Source organism: Vipera berus, assembly GCF_964194415.1.
Source record: "Vipera berus genome assembly, chromosome: 6".
Lineage (NCBI taxonomy): Eukaryota > Metazoa > Chordata > Lepidosauria > Squamata > Viperidae > Vipera > Vipera berus.
In genome coordinates, this window is record NC_138208.1 from 59,566,359 (window position 1) to 59,575,078 (window position 8,720).

The 8,720-nt window shown below is 37.4% G+C and overlaps 1 long non-coding RNA gene across 1 annotated transcript; it reads right to left on the reverse strand.

The window, feature by feature from the left end:
- Nucleotides 1–4,613: 4,613 nt before the first annotated feature.
- LOC308669522 lies at nt 4,614–5,981 on the reverse strand. The gene is made up of 2 exons (XR_014026776.1): nt 4,992–5,981; nt 4,614–4,865 (listed from the first exon to the last, which is right to left on the reverse strand). It is a non-coding gene; the product is annotated as an uncharacterized lncRNA (long non-coding RNA).
- Between the last annotated feature and the right edge of the window lie 2,739 nt (nt 5,982–8,720).

The following is an 8,720-nucleotide window of genomic DNA, read 5'->3' on the forward strand; positions in this document are numbered from 1 at the left end:
CAAAGCTGTCTTCTTTTTGAGATAAATATCTCATTATTTGGTTTTTATATGTTAATTTTGTCTCTTAAAAATTCAAGCTATAATTTTTATTAGTTGTCCTACTGCACTTTGTGATTGTATAACAGTGCTACATTGTCACATAATATTTTATGTTCCTCTCCTTAAAATTTGATGCCTGGTATTTTTCTTTTCAAAACTGATTAGTTTATGGTTCTAAATCAATCACAAATAGTAGTGAGGTAAGTGGACATTTTTATCTGGTAATTTTGTTTATTGAAATTTTGCAGAAATTATTCCATTATCCATAATGCCATTGATGTATGCTTTTTACCCAAGCTTTTGAATTCTTCACCAGGATTTATTTTATTCAATAATGCAAGTAGAAATGGCCATTACAAATTGTCAAAGGCTTTTTCTTTATCTAAAAAACTGGTATTGTAATATAAAAATTATAATCAACTTTCAATAAGGATAATCATATTTTTATTATGGTTTTATTTCCTGCATCATTTCCTTCTTTATGAATCAAAGTGATATATGCTTCTTCCCATATTTGTGGTATTCCCTCTGTAATTTCATTTGTTGTTATTTTTCACTCATTTTAACAATTCGTCCTCCAGCTCTTTATAATACATGACTAGCAAAGTCACATTCACTGTTATTATTCTTTGCTATTCCCTTTTGTGAGCTTCCCGAATGGATCCAGGTGCAACTGGCAAAACAAAATTCATTGGTACAAGTATGTAAATGTTGCAACTCATCTAGGGTTATCTTTTATTAAAGTGAGCAGCACTGCATGTATTTATTTTTTCCATTTTTAAGTCCAAAACCCTGTATTGCAGTCTTTTGTTCTTAACTAATGGTTTAGCATTATTCCTAACTGGGTTTTTAAATTTAATATAATCCTTTTTTCTTCAGGGTTTTCTTCAGGTATGCACAAGCTTTACATACAAATTTATATTTAAGTATGACACATTAATCCATAATTCATATGAGTTTATTTGCACATTTTGTGGAAAAATGTTTTTTTAAATATGTAGCTGTGTTGTGCTTCTCCACAGAAATAAGCAAATTTTCTTTGAAGAAAAAATGTAGCTTGATCAGCAAACATCAAAATAGTTAACTGACAAAAATGGGACAAAAGGCCATCAAAAGCAAAGAAAAAGGCATGAACATTCAGCAAAAATTTACATTATCTATATCTAAGTCAAAAAAGCATAAAACTTTCCAGAGCCAACAAAAATAATACTGTGACTAATTAAAATGCTCAGCCCAAACATAATTGGAACATTTGATTATTCCACCTTTGACCCTTTTTGTACATAACATCAGCAGAGATGGAAAGTAGGACACCAAGTGCTCCCTCCTCTATTCTGCATTAGGAATGAAACCGTTTGGTAAATGGGAATTATATAATAATAATAATAATAATAATAATAATAATAATAATAATAATAATAATAATAATAATAATAATAATAATAATAATAATAATAATAATAATAATAATAATAATAATAATAATAATAATAATAATATACAGAGAATGAGGTGGCTGGATGGAGTCACTGAAGCAGTAGGCGTGAGCTTAAATGGACTCCCGAAGATGGTAGAGGACAGGAAGGCCTGGAGGAACATTGTCCATAGGGTCGCAATGGGTCGGACACGACTTCGCAACTAGCAACAACAACAACAATAATAATATGTCCATTTATTATTCCTAAAATCAGAGTTTTCCTGAACTGGATGATCCCAAATCTTGTCAGTTTTCCACCTGTTTTATCTATAAATCTTTTCTTTCTCTAAAAAGCAGTAGATCTGTTCATCTTACTATTTTTGGCATCCATCCCATGTCTCATAGCTGAAATTAACACAAAGGTTAATAGTTTCATCCTGACTTACCTTTATTTTTTTCCATTCAAATAATCTGGAAGTAATATTTGCAGCTATTTTTAAACTATTTTATATATCTCATTTTACATTGACACAATTCATAAATAGAAAATTAAAATATGTTTGAATGGGCAGGAGTCAATATACTTCCAAGAATATTCATTTACTACTTACAGAAAACCCCTAAAAATGTATATAAAAACAAATAGTAGCTTAACTCAGTCAAGGAAGACCCGAAGAATTTTAAGAACATTTCAATTTGACTGCCAAAAAATGTGATAAGTGCAAATTGTTATTTTTCAGAGAACTTAAGCAGAAACTGCAGATACAAAGAATCAATATAAAACTGAGATGTAAATACTACGGTAGAGAAAGGAAAATAGGGAAGGCTCTGGCACCACAAAATAACTGAATAGGAATTGTAATTGAGGCTGCTTAAGAAGTATAAAGGGATGCGGTGGCTCAGTGGGTTAGGACGCTGAGCTTGTCGATCAGAAGGTTGGCAGTTTGGTGGGTCGAATCCCGAGTGCCGCATAGCAGAGTGAGCGCCTGTTATTTACTCATCCCAGCTTCTGCCCACCTAGCAGTTCAAAAGCACGTAAAAATGCAAGTAGAAAAATAGGGACCACTACGGTGGGAAGGTAACAGCGTTCCGTGCGCCTTTGGCGTCTAGTCATGCCAGCCACATGACCACGGAGACGTCCTCGGACAAGCGCTGGCTCTTCAGCTTTGAAACGGAGATGAGCACCGGCCCCTAGAGTTGGAAACGACTAGCACGCATGTGCGGGGAAACCTTTACCTTTACCTTTAAGAAGTATTCCTCCCTTGCACAGGGCCCAACTGAGGGGATCAATCAAAAACAAAGATACATATTTGGAGCAAGTTTCTCAGCAAAGGCATAATCAGTATCTAGTAGATACATTGGATTTATTTATTCTGCAGTAAAGGAGTAGTGAGAGAGGAGGATGCATAATACATGGATGGAACTTACTAAATTGCAAACCCCAAAATATAAGCCATATAAAATGTAATAAATAAATACATAAATAAATAAAATGGGGAAGAATAAAAATGAGAAGACTAATTATTTGCATAAAGGGTTAATATATTTTATTTATAAAATTTATTACCTGCCCATCTTATTAAAGGTAACTCTGGGTGGCTTACAGTCATAAAAATATATCTACATTAAAACATAAATAAATTAAAAACCAAAGATTAAAATCTAAGTACACGTGGGTAGGGCAGAGGCAGAATGGAGGGAGATGTGATCTGTTGTTACTCATCAACAACCTCCACTGTGCTGTTCCACCATTGGGGTACAGGTCAACTGGCAGAGCCAGATCTTTAGGCCCTTACGAAAGAATAGGAGGGTTGGAGACAATTTCACATCGGAGGACAAGATGTTTCAGAGGAAAGCAGCAACAGCAGAGAAGGCCCTCCTCCTGGACCCTGCCAGCTAGAATAATTGGGCTGACGGGACCTGCAACATGCTTCTTCTGCCGGCACAAATGGGATGGACCAATCCCAGTGGGGTGAGACGGTCCCTCAAGTAACATGGATCCATGCCATGAAGAGCTTTAAAGGTGATTACCAACACCTTGAATTGCACCTGGAAACAAACCGGCAACCAACACAGCTCATGGAGAAGTGTTATGGGGCCCACATTGTCACACTCTGCATCAGCTGAATGTTCTTCAAGGGTAGCCTCATGTAAAGCCCATTACAATAGTCCAACTATGAGATGACTAGAGACTGAATGACTAATCACAAGGAATCCTGATTTGGAAAAGGCCGCAACTGGAGTGCAACATGAAGTTGTGCAAAGGCTATCCTAGCCATGACTGCCACCTGCTCCTCAAGCAGGAGTGGTGGGTCCAGGAGAACCCCCAAGTAGCAGACCAGAACTGTCTGGGCAATGCCACCCCATCCAGAGTCAAAGATAACAAAATCCCAGATCCCAGAGCCCCATGTACCCAAAGCCATTCGGTCTTGCCAGGGTTCAGTCAAAGCCTGTTGTCCCCCATCCAGACCACACAGCCTCAAGAGGGTGGCCACAGCATCACTTGGGTCACCAAGAATGGAAATGTAAAGTTGGGTTATTCCATTAACTAGTTCATTAATTTTTCCAGAAATCATTCCAGAATTCCTGGTGTGTTTGTGTGTGTGTGTGTGTGTGTTGTTGTTGTTGTTGTTGTTGTTGATATATACTCAGTAGTGATAGGAGCACTTGAGTCTATGATTCCTAAGCTGGGAGAATGGTACCAATAGATTTCAGGAACAACTTCAGAACTCTTGAAGTTCGTGAATAGCTAAGATACTGTGCAGAACCCTCAAAAGCTCCCAGGCCATTTGTAGAGAACCCAAGATTGAGGAAGACACATTTTAGCCATAAAGGTAAGAAGGGATTTTTTTAAAAAAAAAAACAAACATTAATCAGAGACAAGAAAAAGAAGTTATTTTATTCTAGAAAACTATTTTTTTAATGAAACCATCTGGGATCCATGCATCATAGTTTCAAGTTACAAAGAGATATAATTTTCCTTTTGCACTAAACCAAGCACTGTTTTGGAATTAGATTAAGCTTCTAGTTTTTTAAGGATTTGCAAGACTTTTTCTTGTTTAAAAGTGTTGTATCATGTGACAGCCAGGTAAACTTTATATTTGTATTTTTAAAAGGTTTCTTGAGGCCATAAAAATAATCAATGTACAACATCTGCACATGCCATCTACAATTTAATCTGCACATACCATCTACAATTTAAAACACCAGAAATATTACTTTTGTTCCGATAAAATCTATGCATTTGCTAGACACTGGCACATAAGAGTTAAAACTAGGAACAAAACAGTAAAGCTTTTTTAAAACTCTTGAATTTTACATATTATAAACAATTGTTTGGGTTTCCTAGATTTATATTTCTCTTCTCTCGCTTGTTGAATGAAAAATCTTCATCAGGGTCCAGTCCAAGCTGGGAATAATCAAAATGGAGACTGCTTTAGAAAGAAGGTTGTAGTTTATTGTAGGGCAAAGCCAGACAGAAAGATGGCTCTGGGAAAGCTGACCACATATAGTAGGGAATGGTGGGTTTTTATACCTTCTTGAGCTTTTGTCTGGTTTTCTGCAGATCTGGTTTCTGTTTGGGACAGAGACTTGGGGGGGTGTTGGTTTCTGCCTTTAAGATCCTTTGGGGCACAGGTCTGCAACCCGCGGCTCCAGAGCCGCATGCGGCTCTTTCAGCCGTCTCCTGCGGCTCCCAGTCCTCTGCCATGTGCAGTCCAAAAAAAAAAAGTGGGACTAAAAAAGTTCAACAAATCAATTCAAATATGCAGGGTAGGTGCATATCTCGCCTTGCCTCCACTCTTCAGTCAAACCCTGTTCTGCGCATGCACACATGTATGCACATGCGCACACATTTTTTGCGGCTCCCAGTTTTTTCTTTTGTGAGGGAACCGGTTCCGAGTGGCTCTTTCACTGTTTCAGGTTGCTGACCCCTGCTTTGGGGAAATATAATATTCTGTCTTTTAATATTCCCAAAAATATTTCATTTTTTTGGGGGGGGAGCGGTGACTTCCCACACTCCTACTAGGAAAAATTTTCTAAACCATTTAACTTCCTAACAATGCCAATTTTCTATTCTTTCCAGATAGTAATGCATCCAATAGTATTTTTTTACTCTTTTGGACTGCTGATATTCATTTTATGTAGGTAGATTACATTCTTAATATTGTTTCTTAATACCATCAAATGGAAAAATTATATTTGTACCTATAATTTTGAGCATATCCATAACTTTGAATTCTATTATAGAATGATCATAGACCGCATTCTCTCTTAAATGGTTCTATATTTTGCCCATTATTTTCTCTTTAGGATGATGAGGATTTAAGTTTAAACTAATTAGCTGATGTGATTAATGTATGATGTAAATTACATTATGAACTGTATCTCAGTAACGTATCTTGTAGCATTCCTCTTTCAGTACTAGCTCATAAAGTATTCCTTAAATACTGTCATGCAATATCCTATTCCTACCTCAGAGGGGTGCTGCGAGCATAAATTGAAAGAGTGGTGAAGCAGAGATAAATGTATACAGAAATAAATTTCTTAGCCTACCTTTTAGCTTGTGAGGGCATGTCAGTCTAGCTTGGGTAATAACAAGAGTAATGTGCTCTGCAAAAGTTGCTAATTTGAATTTGTTTTTTTCCATGGCAAAAAATCATCAGTATTTCAGAATACCGGTAGTTGTCAAACCTGTGTAGAGGAGGCCAATTTTCATTTACAGTTATCAGATCTAGGCTGCAAAACTCTGGGTGGCCATCAGATGGGAGCAAAGTGTTAAGAATTGTGCAGCCTAGGACTGGAGTGAATAATCTTAACATCTTTCTATTCCTCTGACAGATAAGTACTTGAGTATGCCTGCTCCTAAGGGCATAAAATAGAGGAAATCTCCTATGGCTGTTATTTTTAGTTTCTTTCAGCCTCAGCTATCGCCTTTATTATAAAAAAAATCTACATTTCAATGATACTGAATGATTGTTATCTCAATAATAATAAATTATGTAACTAATGTACCCAATTCTATAGTACTTTGACTCAAGGTCAGAAATTAACATTCATTTTACTTACAGCTACAGTGAGAGATACTTATCTTACTGAACTAGGATTGAGGTGTCCTTGAATAGGCTTCTTTTGCTGTCAAGGGGAAATGCAGATGCTGTAGTCCACCTTATTAATGTATTTTGCTACAAACAGCAGTTTTTCCTCTTCAGTAAGGAAGACAAATAGAGGACACTGTATTATTTCTACTGGGGTTGTTTACAGGGAAAGGGCAGGCAATATTGCTAAGCACATTGATTTGTGCTTTAAATTGTAAGCCGCCCTGAGTCTTCGGAGAAGGGCGGGATATAAATGGGATTTTAAAAAAATAGCTGGTTTTTCTGGGCAACACGGTGATCACAGTATATAGGGAAATCTTCCCAAAACGTTTAATAAATCTCTCATTATCAAGGTGAAGTGGAAGTTGAGAAATGGCAACATAAGGCAGTATTGCCCACAATGAGGGTGCCCATATTATATGAGATATTAAGTTTCATTTCTTCTTATAAGGCAACTAAGGTGGCCCTCGTACAACAGCATTTCCTGCATTTAAGAAAAGGTCCAACAGGTCAGTCTCTTCTCATCAATGGAAGGTATTCCCAAAATGGTTGGGCACTGTGAAAAGGAAAGCACACCCCATACCTTCTTTTGCATAGATTTTGGAGGAAGAAAAGAGGCAATTTTTCTCTGTGCCAAAAAAATATAATTGGAGTTGGGGAACTCTTGATTTTGTTTTTCTTGAACTGAAAAGGATTTGACATCCCCGCCTGCTATAGGGTGTAGTAGAAATAATTCAAGGCCAGCACTGAATCCCAACATAAAAATAGAAATAAGCTTTTTCTCTGTGCTGCTTCTGTATGGGTGGGGCAATCGAAAGTCATGGAAAGAAAAAAAGAGCTCAGACACGTTTGCCAATCCATCCAGCCAAACCCGGTTTGAGCCGGCTGAGACTGGTTTCTGAGCTGGAATGAGACATCAACTGTTGTTTAGGCTGAGGTTCTGCCGCACCAGGGCTGACTGGAATCTCTGGACTGGATTCCTTACAGAACACCCAGAGTCCCCTGTTAAAATATGCGGCTGGAGCCAGAGTAAATGCCATTGGCAGCAGAGCTACATGGAAGATGTGGACTAGTTTGTTACACGAACTGGAGATCTTGCCTTCAGTAAAAGAAGCTGCAGGGGCTCCACTTTGAAATCCAGTCTGGGTTTTTATTCTCTCCAGCTTTCCTGCTAGAACTGGTTTAGGGAGAAAAGGGGCCTCTCAAATATCGGTTTTCAGTGAGAGCAGCTGCTGTAGAACCAGAGTGTGGGGGAGGGGTGCCAGCTCTTCTGGAAATGCAGACCAGTGTGAGACAGCTAGGGGGGGAGGGGAACAGCTTTCTTTTTTCTCAAATGCATTCACAATAGAAACGTGCTGTGCTAACACGAAAATCAAAAAAAACGTACAACAGGAAAAAAGAAATCACAGTTGTAAAACGAAATCTGCTGTAAATGTGTGAACAGCACACTGCACAGCTCCTCCCATAACTTAAAAGTGAAATTAATCCTAACTAGGTGAGATTTTCCAGTATTCAGAAAATCAGAATGTCCATGTTTAAAACAAATGTCTTATACAGTAGGCACCAGAAATGTGTCTACAAAACAAGAAATGAATCTTGGATATAGAGGGCCACATTACTGCCAATGGGTAGTGGCACATAATTCTGCCTGAAAATACAGTAAATTGCATAATATATGGTGCTAAGGTAATTTATATCATGAAAATTAGTTTGTTTTACTTTCTCAATTGTTAATTATAATTACAAGAGTTTAACAGTTGCCTCCCAAAATGGAAATACTCATTCACCTCAGCAAACTGGACCTCAGAGAAACTTAATTATAAACAAAAAAAATTACAAGCGATAGGTTCACATCATACTTATCAAGCATAAGGTCAAGTACCCCTCTGAGATGGAAGACAAGGTCCAATTTCAGAGAAATAATTTTGACACTGAATTTAACTTCCTTTGCCAGTATCCACTGTGGCACTTTTTTGAGGCCTTGGCACTTTTCTTCCTAAAATAAATTGGGGGAGGGGGGAGGGGGAGGGGGGGCAGAATCAGTAAAAGTTTTCCCAATCCATTTCCTTGATCCTGGTCTTGGGAACTGGTTTAATGTAGATCAGGTCTTTATTTCTAATACATTACAAATGAAATTAATAACCAGAAAGTAAAAAGAAAAATAAATG